Raw genomic sequence first — 15,382 nt, forward strand, 5'->3', positions numbered from 1 at the left:
TCTTCTGCCTGCCTGTAGGTGGCTACCGCTGTGTTCGGTGTTCTTACCACACTGGCGGTTGGTGTGGTACATTGGCTGTCTATGGGAGGGATCACCACCATGGTCATAATTTGACAGTCATTACTGCCAGCCTGTTGGCGGTGATACTGCCACGTTAACCCTAGTGGTCAGAAGACCGCCAGTGTCATAATGACCACCTCTGTGTCTTAACATATTACTTCATTATTTCAGAATTTTTAAACTTGTTAACACTTTTTAGGTATTGGTTGCACCTTGATAGTATCAGTTTAACACCCAAATATAGCAATAAGCAACAGAAAGGAGGCCAGTTCAGCTTTACAAAGGGCTTGCCACCACGCGGTAACATGTTGCTGCATCTTTAGTAACTTTTGAACTATTTAAGCTAGAAACAACTTTTTTTAATATGTGCAGATTATGCGGCAGATGACTGAATATGAGGCAAATGAGGTAAATATGTAATTATGCAAAATTCACTGCAAAATCACATAATTTCATTGACCCTGACTATAGGAATTGGGCTTTTTTAGATCTGGCTTGACAGTGCAGCTCTTCACTGTGCTTATGTGATCAACAGGAAAAGAGCTTTCAAATGAACCACTGAGATCAGGGCTTACATTCCACCCACATGTTGATTTCCTTCAGTACAGCATTTGATTGGCCATAAGCTGTGAGCATCCACTGAAAAAGTGTCCTGTACAGCAATCTTTGTATTATAGAAAGCATATGCACAGTCCAGTATGACTGGTTAACCAAAGATTGTATTTATAGACCTGATGTGTTTATGAAAATATATGACAGAGCGTAGGCCTCACGTATTTATTGAGGTAAGCATTTGTTAAAGCCAGCAGGCATTTAAGGGTTCATTTCTATTAAACAATATTAAAGCCTGCAGACAGTTATAATATTAATTGAAATCTTACAGATTACTATAGGAGGCAATGGTTTATTGGTGGACATGCATGTTGACAAACCCTGGGCAAAGAAGATATGCACTTTGACAACCCTTGTGAACCCCTCTTAGGTGAGGGTGTATATTGTTTTGTCATCCATAATTTTATACACATTTGCAATTTTATGACTGCATGACTGATGTTTGCCTTGTGGAAAAGCTTTTGCACAATACAATTGGTCTAAATTGATTATGGTGACAACCATAGTCCTGATTGGTTCATTAGGCTACCTCAGTTGTTAATGATCTAATCTGTATATTTTAAAAAGTAACATTAAAAACAAAAGGCTGTATTTATTGTGAAACATATATGTTAAACCAAAAATACATTTATCAATGGATTATTAATATACTGTGTTAAAGTCCATAGACATGTATTTTAACATGGAATTTCACAATAGTAGGCAAGGGTGTTGATTACCTCCTCTTACAAAACCTGGGATTAGAAGGTTTGCACTGTGGTAATCATTGTTAGGCCCTCCTAAGAGAGGTTGCATATTGTTTTCCAACTCCAATATTGTACATATTTGAAATGTTATAATTGAGTGATGGTCACCTTTCACTCAGTAGACCTTAGTTGGTTATGGTGAAAGGCTGAAGATAAAATCTGCAGTATAGGCTTGAGTGATCGTTTAAAAAAAAGTCTGCCAGATGCAATAGTTCTAATCTCTTTATAATGAAAAGTTATGACAAAAGCAGTAGGCCAGACTTGTTTATTGTGAAAAGCAGATGCTAAAGTCAAGCAGTCCTTAAGGGTGGATTGTTATACTATGTTAAAGCCTGTTGAAAGGTATTGTATTAGCTGAACTCTTATAGATTACTATATGAGCCAAAGGTTTTGTTGTTGGACACATTCTCTTATAAACACTGGGGTTAGAAGATATACACTTTGACAATCATATTAATCCCTTTTAGGTGAGGTTGTATATTGTTTTACCATTTTCAATTTTGTAAATATTTGTAATATTATGACTGTGTACTTGATAGTTGCCATGTGGGAAGGTGTATGCTCAATATTGTAGGTCTAAATTGGTTGAGGTGACAAGCCAGTCATGAAGTCTACACACCAGATTTATTCATTGGAAGTAGTTATGTCAGATACCATAGTTCTAATCTGTTTATTATGAAAAGTTACCACAAAGGCAGTAGATTTGACTAATTTTTTTGTAAAAGCATATGTTGAAGCCAACACATTTTTAAGGGTGAATTGTTATTACACTGTGTTTAAGCCTGAAGAGATGCGTTGTGTTACATAGAATCTTCCAAATTAATGTAGTAGGCAACAGTTTTAGTGGTGGACAGCCCCTCTTCTAAACCCTGGAGTTAGAAGATTTACACTATGCCAATACTTATTGACCCCTTTTACGAGGAGTTGTATGTTGTATTGCCAACTTTAATTTGTACATGCATGCATTTTTGTGACAGCATGCCTTATGACTGCCTTGTGGGAAAGTAAGTGCAATACAAAAAGGCCTGCATTTGTCTTCATGACAAGCCAGTGATAATCACAATAGGCTTGATTAGTTTGTTGTGAAATTATATGTCAGATGCCATGGATCTGATCTGTTTCTTATGAAAATATATGACAAAGGCAGGAGGCTTGACTCACTTAGTTAAAAAAAAATATATAGATACAAATAGGCCTTTAACAGTGGATTCGCATTACATTTTATTAAACCCTGTAAACAGTTATGTTGTTATCTAGAATCTCACTAAGTGACTTAGTATAGAAGGGTTTTGGTGTTGGTTTCCTCATCTGACAAACTCTGAGGGTATATGATTTACATTGTGTTAATCTTTGCCAGGCCCTCACAGTTGGGCCAGGCCCTGTAATAAACAAATGATAAATAATACAGAAATGTATACAGTAAGGCAGAAGGGCTTAGGTCAGCCCTCTTCTACTGGCAGTCTGTTCGGGTGTCATTCTCATTATAGTGTTGCCCATGACAGCATAAAGCATGGAGCAACCGGTCAGCCCACTTGAGTTACTGACTCTATTGCACTGTGAGTGAGGGCAGTTTGCCCGAGCAAATGTGCACATCTGCCTAGAAGTTCTTGTTATTCACTGCCAGGGATGGTGGGCCATTGTTTCAGGTTTCCATTTCACCTTTGGTAGATCACTTTTCATTTTTTTCTCTTCCCTTTGTTTTAAAGCATGTCGTGCAACTCCCCAGACAGTGCTGCCAACTGCTTGCTTGCCACTTCAGCTGCAATGTGGCACATCTCGTGGTCATTGCCTGTAAAGTGGGTGGCCATCCTGAGATGTAATTTGCACAATGTATCATTGCTTTACCTTTACAAGTTTTACTACCATATGTAGAAGCAGTATGTTAGCCATCTTTGACCAGTACATCAATAATACACTGTGCACGATACTCTTCCAAGATGGCCATCCAGTGTTATGTTTTAGTGCTCCTCTTGAATTGGTATTGTGCGCAGTGTATCATTCCCTTCTCCTGAGAGGCCAATACATTGCTTCTAAACTTGGCGGTCATGTTGTAATTTTCATACAGAGACACACTATGTACAATAACATTGCAAAATGGCCATCCGCTTATATACATTGCCATAATTTATTGCAAGCATTTGCCCGCTATGTTTAGGTGGCAGAATGTTTTATTTTTATTTTTGTATTTGTTTCACTCATCTTGTGTATGCTTTTTGAGTTTGTGCGTGTGTGTTTTGTGGGTGGGTAAGAGGGTGAATGCAACAATATACTATTCAGAGGTGGATGATTGGATGCATGAGTGCAAAAATGACAGTGCATAAATGATGATGTCCTATTGAAAGCCTAAATTTACCAGGTATTGAAGATGCAGTTCTATTTGCATGCCACCTTTAATGACATTGACAATGCTTGGTTTAAATGGAGAGTACAACAGCTGTAATGAGCACCCAGATGGCCAGTTTTTTTCCATAAAAATTCAATGGTAGCAATGAGTTACTTTGAGCCCTCATTACAAGTGTCTCTGTATACCCAATTCCCCTGGTGACTCCTATGACGGAGCGGATAAGGAATTCTGAGGGATGCAGTAATTCACTCACATAATCACAGCAGGTGTTTGTGGAGACAAAATCACCAGGGCAGACCTCAAGAAATTTGCCCCTGAAAAATGACCCAAAACTAAGGATTTATGTGCAGAAATCTGTTTGAAAACACTTATGTCTGATGTTATCCCTCATTCCATGGGACAAGTTGTAATCCAGCTGGGATTGTGTAATCAAGATTTACAGATACCTGGAGTAACAGTAATTTTGAGTGAGTGAGAAATTACCACATTAAGAGTCTTTTTATCTCAGAAAATAATTAGTTTGTTCTTCCAAAGAAGTTCACAGAAGAAATAATATAAGTAAGGTGATAAGTTTGAATAATGCACAGCCAGTAACACTTACATTTTTTATGTTTGATTGACATTATATTAGGCTGTATGTATGGGGGATGGGTAATTTAACACCCTTTTGTAGATGCTTGGATTCCAAGTTGAATTAGCTTAGGTTTCTGTGTTGGATCAGCAAATAACGCTGGAGAGGTCAAATTGATTTTTAGAATAAGGGATGGGGCGATGGATTCCCAGAACAGATATATCAGGCTTTCTATGATGATATAGTGATATCACCATATGATACAGCAGTAAGGGTCTTGTTACAAGTCCAACTTTAATGCCCATGTTGGTGATAACAAAGGTTATTGGTACATCGTGATTAGGAGAGGTGCTACAAAGCCAGACTCCTATACCAAGCCACTTTGCCTACTGAACAGGGAAACTGTCTGGGTGACACTCATCGGAAAAATGCAGAACACAGGACTCTGGTGTAGCTTGAAAAATCCCAACCTCAGGGGACCCTCAAGGTCTATCTGTTAATAGTGGGTAAATCCTCCCCTCTGGAATTACCAATACTAACGGTATCAATAATTACAGTCGGGTTTAAGGGTGTTATCAAGCCATTTTCTGGCCCACTATGACAAGGTTCCAGAGAAAATTCTGTAAAAATTTATAAATGCCCAATCATATCTTTCTGTGGCTGGAAGCGAGGTTGGTAAGTATGCAACATCACAGAAAGACCTGGGGAAGCATAACCATCACCAAGGAGAGCACACCACCATCCTCCTATAATTCTTTCTACCAACAGGCTGCTGATAGTAATTGTCCTTGTTACAGGGCAGTCAGGTCATAGTGGGGCGGTGACAGAGTTGTGCCAATCATCAACATTAAGTTCCAAGCACTAACATGTTGATGTCCATGTTCCTCTTAAAGGCACTGCAGGGCTGTCTCACACCAACTACACCTTATGGCAGTAAGCAGGCTGTGGCCAGTCTCCATGGATTGACATGCTGGAACTGTGCATACCTGTGTAATTGGCAAGGAAATCCTTGAGGACTCCTATGGGACCAGAGGTTCCAAGGACTCTGAGAATCCCCAGAATTACCTCCCTTGAGGAGTAAACATGATACACAGTAACAGTACTTTGCTCTAGCATTTCCCAAATTTCTTGCCACAACTCTTTGCCCCATACCTCCTTAGAATGTATTTGCGAGTTATGTGCATGCCATGTGGGAAGCCAGATGGCTAACCCATTGGCGGTAGACCAAGAATCAGTGTAAATATGACAAGTTCCAGGTAATTCTTGTTTCATTGCTTGATACACAGCGTACAATTCTGCATATTGACTACTCTTCCCTTCTCCTGTAGTAGGTAACAACTTCTTGGTGATTGGGTTATATGACACTGCTTTCCAATGTCTTTTAGCCCCCACATACTTGACTGAACCATCAGTTAACCATACATGGTTCCTATCTTCCGGGGACAATGATTCAAATGGCTCACCCCACCTCACTTCTTACTCTTTTATTTGCGGTACCTCCTGTGCCCTCTCCTCATCCCGTACAGGGATTTGTGACATCTGTTCATGTACAGCAGCTGTCCCTGCTGGTGCCACTCGGGCCCTATTCTGTATGTACCATTTCCAGCTTATGATACTAGCTTCTTGTGCATGTCCTATACAGTGAGTTTTAGGTGAGCTCATCACTCACTGCATTATTGGAATCTCGGGTCTCAGAACCACATTATGACCTGGGGTCATTTGCTCAGTATCCACTAGAGCCCAGTAACAAGCAAGTAATTGTTTATCAGAAGGAGTACACGGTTCTCCAGCATCAGGTAGCTTTTTAGTCCGGAAACCCAGGGGCACCCTCGTTCGTCCCTGTTTTTGCCACATGCTCCAATTGGCATATTGCCCCTGAATGGTTACATGCAACTCAATATCTCCTTTCTGTACTGGCCATAAGTCAAAAGCCTGATGACTCACCTCCTTTGCCAAGTCAAACGCACGCTGCTGCTGTTCTCCCCATTCAAATTCATGTTTCTTTCATGTCACTTTGTACAAAGGGGCCAAAATCTGACTCAAGTGAGTGATATGCTGTCTCCACAAACCAAGCAATCCAATGAATCGCTGTGTCTCCTGATTAGTGTGGGGAGCAGCAAACTCCAAAATCTTTTGTTTTGCTTGGGCAACACCTCTCTTTGTTCCTGATTCCAGTGAATTCCTAGAAATTACATTTTGAGAGGGTCCCTGTGTCTTGTCTGAATTAATCATCCACCCTTTACTCTGAAAGAGTTCCACAACCCACTCCAACTGAGTCTGCACCTGTTCTTGTGTCTCTCCTTGAATCATTACATCATCAATGTGATGGGACAATTGCATCCCTGGAATGACAGATACTTCATCCAGGTGCTCTGCCACAAGCCAGTGACAGATGGTGGGGCTACGTATTTACCCCATAGCCAAAGATAGCATCTTAAATTGTCTGCCACAATGTGAAAGCAAATTGTTCCTGACACTCAGGGGCCAATGGTATTGAAAAGAAAGCATTAGGAATATCAATGGTGGCATACCAGGTCCATCCATGTTTTTGTATTCTTTTGATCAAAGTGATGGTGCCGGGGACCGCGGCTTTCAAAGGGGTGTATATTTATTCAGCTTGCGGTAATCAACCGTCATTCTATAGTGCCCACCTGGTTTGCGTATAGGCCACAGAGGATTATTCCATTTAGTGGTGGTTAGAGCTATCACACCAGCCTCAATCAATTCTTGTATATTTGTACTTATTTCCTCAAGTCCTCCTGGAATGCGGTATTGCTTCAAGCGACTTACCTTGGTTGCCGGGAGCACTTTCACTGGGGGTATCTTCAGATGGCCCACCCTCATGCTGCCACTGAAATGTATCTCTTTGATCCAAATTGATAACAACCATCATCCAAATATAAAGTCATCCCCTTTAAAATGTCAATTCCCAATATATATTCTAGGAGGGGCACAAATTCAAAACAATATATTCTCTTTTTGGTGCTCTTCCTATTTTCATCTGAACGGTAGTCTGCACGGCAGGGATTTGTTTTCCACCCAACCCTGTGATGGTGTAGAGCTGACCGGGAAACTTTTTGGGATTTCCATAAATTAAAGCGGCCTCCGCTCCAGTCTTCCTGAGCTTGGCTGGTTTCCTAATCTGATTTAAACCTGTGAACTTTTGCCCAAGTCAGGTCTGGATATATGCTTTCATATCTGTGAGTAGATTCTCCTCCTTCCCTGATCTCAGCAGTCAACCACTCGCTGTCCAAATCTTCCTCCTCTTTCCCTCATGAAGAAACATTTCTTTCCCTTTCTTTTCCATCCTCTTGCAACTTTAGCTGGCCCCGATTCACTCGTGTACAATCCTGCTTATTTATTTTTCTACTGCCCTCATTTCAGTCCAGAGGCACCCGTGGCACCTGTGTCAAACAACCTCACCATCCACGTAATCAATGCTTCCACATATTTCTGTTTGAATCTGTCTATGATATCATTAACTTCTTGCTGGGTGTGATCTTTTAGAGAGTGCATTTCAATTCCAGCTAGATTCCTTGGAGTGCCCTGTATTTTTCATCTGAATATTGGCTGTCTGCACACCACTTTCGGCTTGCCTGGCTCAAACCTGCCCCCACCTCTTTTAACCTCTTCATCACTGGAATCTGAAAAATCTGTACTCTCCAAAAAATATTCATATCCCATTCTTCCTTCGGGATTCCAGTCTAACCCGGCTTTAGCAATTGCTAAATGAACTTTCCTTTGATTGTTTTACCCCTTCATTTCGATACCTGTTTTGAGCGACTTTAACAACCGCCTTTTCTGCAACAGACTGATAGATATTGGCCTTATCTTGCAATTCTAATTATTATGCTTATTCTGACAAGACAGCATGGTTACAGTATTTTTAGTTTCAACATGCTGCCTCTCTAATTGCTGGATTTCATGTTCCAGTTGCTTACATTTTTCATGCATTTTTCTATAGGCAGAAAGCAAAATCCGCCCTCTTCTGCCTAAAAATCACTGCCCTGTTCAAGAGGTACTTTTTGTAAACACATTAGTACATTCTTGGGCTCAGCTTCACTAAGGCATTCATTCCAACATTAAGAAAGCCCTGTCCACAAGACCACTTGTTCGCAAGGGCATTATAAGGTTCTTTGATCCACCCTGGAATCTCACATGAAACTTGGTTAATATTCCTGTTTTGAATGAATGGCATTTTTCCAATTAGTAATTTTTCATTATGGTTTGGATCCTCCAGTGAGGAGTTTGGCCATTTTTGGAAAGTTTTGTAGGTAGTTAGTTTCTATTTTTGTTGTCCACCCCTCTCCTTTCTGTTTATATCTATAGGTTCCCTTTGAATATACCATGGTTTACATTAGAAATGCACATTTCCAGAGTGTATTCCAAACGTGGATGGGTTCGATATTCTCAAACTCATCCAAGATGTCTGCCGTTGAAAATGGAGGCGCCAGTCTAGTTTACTGGGAGGGTATGGGCACGTCGTACCCGGAAATGGCCTCTTATTGATAACCGGCTCCGCGTTTCTATCTCACCGCGGAACCGGGTTGAGGCAGACTGGCGGCAGCACTGGACCCTTGAAGAAGTAAGATGGGGGTGGGGGCCTTGGTTACTTTACTTTTACTTTTTAGTATATTTACGATGCCGCTACCGTTTGGCAAGCAGGTTGCTAGACCGACATCATTGCTACAAGCACCCGGTTTACGGGTAGTTGTTAGCTTATTAGAATCACCGAAAATATTGTCGTGATTATATTCTAAGGGCCGGCGGGCGGATTATGAGTTTATTGTACTTTGATATTTATCAAATGGGCATCAGACAATATTTGGAATACTTTCGTATGACCAATGTTAGAAAACTACAAGAGGCCGGCGGGCGGTACCACGGTATGAGACAAATTATCAGTCAACGGCCGGCAGCTATTATCAATGTTTGCGAGATTCAAACACCGTCAAACATGAGAGAATAGAGACACATGCGCCAGCCCTTATGAAAGTATGAACGGGCCGGCGGGTGGAAACATTTCCCGGTTAATAGAATTCCTTAAATGTCCCACAGCTCTGTGTTGATAGAACTGGAGGGTTAATACGATGTTTTCAGAGTATATACAGCCACTTCCTTGTTTTAAATTCATAATGACTTGTTTTTATACAGTGTGTGACTACAGGGTGGTGCTCCCACCCGGTTCCGATGAAGATAGGTATTGATGAAACTCGGTAAGTGTACCAACTCCTGCTTGTTTGTTTTTGGACCTGGGTATTATCACTTGGGTATATATATCAATATGAGTGAATTAACTTTAATTAATATACACAGGTGCTATTTCTCTTATGACGATATGTACTAGATTAAGGGATGTGTTTAAGCACAATTTGAATTATTTTCCACTTATATACCTAAGGTGAAAATTATGGGGAGTATTATAGAGAATTGGATTCCATCTGCTTGTGGATTTAAATTGGAAAATTTCTTTCCCCACAGAATATCGAGTGTGCCGACGGGCAAATGAGCAACTAACAGCACGAGTTAATTAGCCTCCTGATCAGAGGACAGGTAGGGCTTTCTTTAGAATACGGGGTCCTGATGAAGGCCGCATGACCCTTAAGGGCATTTAAAAGAGGCCGAAACATGTTGACCCTTTCAGATTTTTGGGGTTTATAGGTGATTAGTTACTAAAACACCACCAACAATATTTTAATCCCGTCCAGGCTACACCAAAATAAATTAGTGAAGTGATTAGCCTGAGTCAGTTTTAGATATTTTTTCTGTTGTTCGTATGTGATCCCTGTAACATAATTGTTGGTCTTGTCTTTTGTTGTCATATGTTCCCCCACCCTTACTGCTCCACTCCAAAGGGGACTTTTTATTTGGAGTGTGTTAGCAAGGCCCTATGATGAAGCATGCCACAAATTGTGGGTGAGGGCCGTTTTTTCTAACATTTTTGATGTCTGTTGGAGTTTGACCATATTTCCTGTCCTTTTTGTGTGAAGACATGTTGCTTTAAATGCCTGCAAGAAGAAAACTTTGTTAGTTTTAAATTAGGGGGCATATTTATCAACTTTCACTCAGCGCAATATAGCAAGCCTCCTTGCTATGCTTCATGGAAGGGCAGCAATGTGCCGTATTTAACATTATACGGAGCATTCCTGCCCTTCCTTTGCACTGGCACACTTTTGGCTGCCTAGTGATAACGTAGGCCCCTTTGTGTTATGGTGCAAGGGTGCCTGCATTGTAGGCAGGATCATTTTTGTGCATGAAGGGCCGCCTTCCTGCACAAAAACAATCATGAGTGGCATTTTCCTCTTTCTATGTGTGCTGAAGAGTGCAGCACACATAGAAAGAGGAAATAATTATGAGACTACACCTCTCCTGGAGAGATGTAGCATTTTGACACCTTCTCAGGTCTACCACTAATGGTAAATCTGGGAATGCTCCAAAATCCATAGGTGGATGCATGGGAACACCCAAGCCCCATCCATGTAATACCTCCCTGGGGAAGAGTAATGCAAGGCATCGATTTGCCTGGCCTTGCATTCCTCCAAATGTATCAAGCCATGCATTGTCATGCAAGGTGACCTTGCATGGGTTGATAAATATGATTTTAGTATTGTGTCACCCATGCGTGACGCAAGAGAAATGCAACACTAAGACAAATATGCCCCTAGATTACATGCACCAGGCTATTTAATTCTGTACCGAGTTTGCTGTATCAAAAGTATTTGACTAATAAACCCAGCAGTTTATAAACATTTAAATATTGAATTCTGGGTTCAGTTTTGAGATAGCCTAAAATATGTTTTGGTGATCTTCTAGTAGTTTTTTTTTTCTTTTACAGTTTTTTAGATGGTGCCTTACAAACAAGCATTGGCAAAGCCAATAGTTTGGACCTCGTTAGAAAGGCAAGACCTATTGGCTTTGCAAATGCTTTTTTTTGCTATGTGCTATCTAATTCTTCATTACATCCTTGCACAATTTCTGATTAATGCAACTTCACCATAACTCTGTCGTTTTTTGTTATGTGCTGTTCAACTAAACATAATATCCTTGCACAAGATCTAGATAATGCTACACTGCAACTCTGCTGTTTTTGTTATGTGTTATTATACTCACCATTATATTGTTCCACAATATCTCAATAATGCAACACCACCGTAATTCTTTTTTGTTATGCCCTGTTCAACAAACCATTATATACTTGCACCATATCGAAGCATTACAATTGCACCTATTTATGTGTTGTTTACTACATCAACATAAACAAATCCTAACTTCTAATTACTCTCCAAAACTGTTGGCAACTGACAATGGGTGACATGATCCTTTAAAACTTTTGGCCAACTAAAGCAGCTAAGCTTAATTTTGGCTAAGTTGACGATATTATTGGAAACAAAGCCAAACTTTGGAAAAACTAAACTATAAATTGTTTTACATGCAGTGGGGTTATACAACGAAAGAAACAACAGGACTGTCAAAATCTGAGAGTATCATATGTAGGCAAATTGCTGTGAAGAGAGTACAAAGGAAAGGTTGGGGTTAAATCTAAGCAGAGTTGGGCAATATAAGGAAATAATGTATTCTCAAACGCCTATGCGTTTGAAATGTGTTCACCCTTGATACTTTGAAACGCTGTCAGTGGCTGAAAAAACATTTTAGTAATTTCCAGTGGTGTCCAGAGACAAGGAGAGAATTTCAGTGCATTACCTCCCGTCCCTCCCTCGCCTTCCTTTTAACCAATGAGGCCTCCCGCCTCCCCCCTAGACCCTCCCTTCCCCTTTCAAAACCCCCCCACCCTTATCCCCTCCTGTTCTTTTGTCTAGCCCACGCTAGACGTATCTCTTTCTCTTTCTTACCTGCACGGCGGGGCCTGGAGGTCGTCGGTGGAGGCACTCCTCGGGACGCGGAGCTCCGCGAGGAGTGCGCCGGCTGGGTCGCGTCTTTGACGAAGCAGCATGGCTGCTCGGGAGGCGTGTACTGGGGGCCGGCCCTCTGTGGCTGGGGCGTCGGTTTCCGGGTTTCCGCGACGCGGAGCCGCGGGGAACTGAGGGACTTCGATTTTGAGCTGCTCTTCAGGTAGGACGGGCGTTCTGCCCGTGGTTTTTATGAATTTGGCCACAGTAGTTGACCTTTTTAGGGATTGGTGGAGCCCTGTTGGGGGTGGACCAGGTGCCTATATACAGGGTAGTTTTTTGGGGTGAGAGTCAGTGTTATTTGGTGGTTTATCATGCCTAAAGTTCCAGCAAAAAGACGTAGGATTGTATCTTCCTCCTCCTCGGAGGAGGGAGGTGAGGCTAGCATTGCTACTCCTGAGACCTCACAATTACCAGACAGGGGTACTCCCCTCATGTCCAGAGAGGAGGTGCAGGATATGATTGAGGTGGCTGTTACCAGGGCACTGCAAGCAGGCGTGGCCAGGTCTGGTCAGCCTAAGCCTGCGCACTCATCGGTAGCGGCAAGGAAGTCCTCATCGGAGAGTGAGGATGAGGCCCCATCAACGTCATCTGGGGGGAAATATGTTTCCAGAGAAGAAATGTGGGAAGTGATGGCACATGTTCGGGACAATTTGGGTTTCCCAGTGTTTCAACCTACAAACTCGGATTCTCATTTATTTCCTCAATATCAGACGCCTTCGAAGTTTGCCATGCCTTTTCAGGGACCTGTGAAGGATATGGTGTTTCGTGAGTGGAAGGATGTGGATAAGGCTCAGGTTCCACGATTCCTTCAGAAACTTTACTTGCTTGAGGGTGAGGAGGTTTTACCTCCTTCAGTACGCCCGGATTCTATTTTGGCTACGCTGATTGGCAAAACGGCAGTCAATCCAGAGGATTGTGTGCCTACGGATACCACAGACCGTAAAGTGGATTCAGGTCTTAAGAGGGCTTTTGCTGCGGAGAATCTGGCGCTGCGGGCAGGGATTTATTCTGCTTATGCGTCACAGTCATTGGTACAAGACTTTGATAAACTGGCGGTGGCTGTACAGGAAGGGGCGGAATGTTCAGAGCTCCTGGCTGGTATGGAGCAACAGGCCAGATTGTTGGCTGATGTGTCTTCTGATATGGTCCGTACTTCGGCTCTGGCGTCTGGGTCTTTGATTGGGGCTCGTAGGTCCCTCTGGTTGCGTTCCTGGAAGGCTGATCCAGGGGAAAAGGCAGCCTTGTTCAGACTGTCGTTTGAAGGTCGTACCTTGTTTGGAGATCAATTGCCATCCATGCTTTCCAAGGCATTTAAGGAGCGGAAGCATGCCTTACCTTATAAAGGAGGTTCTTCTTCGGGTAAAGGGTGGAAGAAGCATTCCAGAGCTTCTCCTACTAGGGATGCTAAATCCTTTTCATTTCGGAAAAGGCGTTTTCAGCCGCGTTTTTCGCCTAAGAAGTCTGCTCCTGCGTCCCGGGGTGGTTTCAAGAAGGGGTCCTGACAATCACTGTGGGCCTGGCAGAGGGCCGGTTGGGGGAAGACTGAGTCACTTTCTTTCGGCTTGGGAGGCCAATGTAAACGATCATTGGGTTCTAGACATTGTGACCAATGGTTATGTCATAGATTTTGTGAGGGTTCCTCCAGATTCAGGGGTACGTCCCACTCCTCTGCCTTCAGAGGGGTCACGGAGAAGAGCATTATTGGACGGAGTGCGGGACTTACTGGTCAAGGGAGCCATTTCCCCCGTTCCGCTAGACGAAAGGGGCCTGGGCACTTATTCGGTCTTGTTTCTTGTGCAGAAAGTTTCAGGGGGATTTCGACCGGTGCTCAATCTAAAGGAGGTGAATACCTGGATCAGGACAGTGCATTTCCGCATGCTGTCCATTCAGACTATTTTTCCATTGGTCAGGCAAGGGGACTTTCTGGTGTCACTGGATCTACAGGATGCTTACCTACACGTATCGGTGGCAAGATCCTCTCAAAAGTTCCTGAGGTTTGCTGTGGGTCAGGACCATTATCAGTTTTGCGTTCTACCTTTCGGTCTAAAATCGTCTCCTCGAATTTTTACAAAGGTGCTGGCTCCTCTGGTGGCTTTGCTTCATTCAGAAGGGGTGTTTCTGCATCCTTATCTAGACGACATTTTGATTCATGCTCAATCACGAGACCTGTTGCTGAGGCAGGTGGACCAAGTTCTGGGGGTCCTGCAAAACCACGGGTTTTTAATCAATTGGGAGAAGTCAGACTTAGTGCCGTCCCAGGATCTAGTTTTTCTGGGGGCTCGGTTTCAGACACTTCCAGGGTTGGTGACTGTGTCAGAAAAAAGGTTGGGTGTACTTCAGGCTTTGGTAACGAAGGTATTGTTGCTGTCTGCTCCCCGAGCTCTTCTATGGTTGCGGCTGCAGGGTCATTTGGCATCAGTGATATTTCTGGTTCCTTGGGCGCGTTTCCATCTCCTGTGCTTGATGACATGGTTCTTGAGAAGGTGGGCACCAGGGTCCGGTTCTCTGGAGGACAGGGTTCCAGGGTCCGGATTGATTCACAGAGAGTTGCAATGGAGGTTGGATGCAGACTACCTGAGGGTAGGGGTGTCTTTATCACCTCTGAGACCCGTGGTGGTGACGACGGATGCCAGCCTCTCCGGTTGGGGGGCATGGATGGGGTCGGCTCAGATTCTGGGGTTTTGGTCCCCTCGGGAGGCGAGTCGGTCGTCGAATTGGCGCGAATTGAGGGCGGTATTCCTGGCTCTGGTCCATTTCCAGGATTCCCTGAGGGGATCAGCGGTTCTGGTTCGCACAGACAACTTAGTGGCCAAGGCTTATGTCAATCGGCAAGGGGGGACCAGGTCGAGGGCTCTGTTCAATTTAGTCAGAGAGATTTTTGTGTGGGCTCAGGAGTGGGTTCCTTCTCTCAGGGCTACGTACATTCGGGGGGTGGTAAATGTTCGGGCGGATCTGCTGAGCAGAGTGATTCCTTCCTTTCAACTTTTCTCTCTCCGGAAGTCCCTGTTTCAGCGTCTGGTTCGGCTTTGGGGTCTTCCAGTGCTGGATGTGTTTGCGTCCGCAGGGAATGCGAAAGTGGGTCGCTTCTGCTCCCGGTTTCGGTGTCCCCAAGCATGGGAGGTGAACGGGATGTCGTGTC

This window comes from Pleurodeles waltl, chromosome 8 (assembly GCF_031143425.1).
Source record: "Pleurodeles waltl isolate 20211129_DDA chromosome 8, aPleWal1.hap1.20221129, whole genome shotgun sequence".
Lineage (NCBI taxonomy): Eukaryota > Metazoa > Chordata > Amphibia > Caudata > Salamandridae > Pleurodeles > Pleurodeles waltl.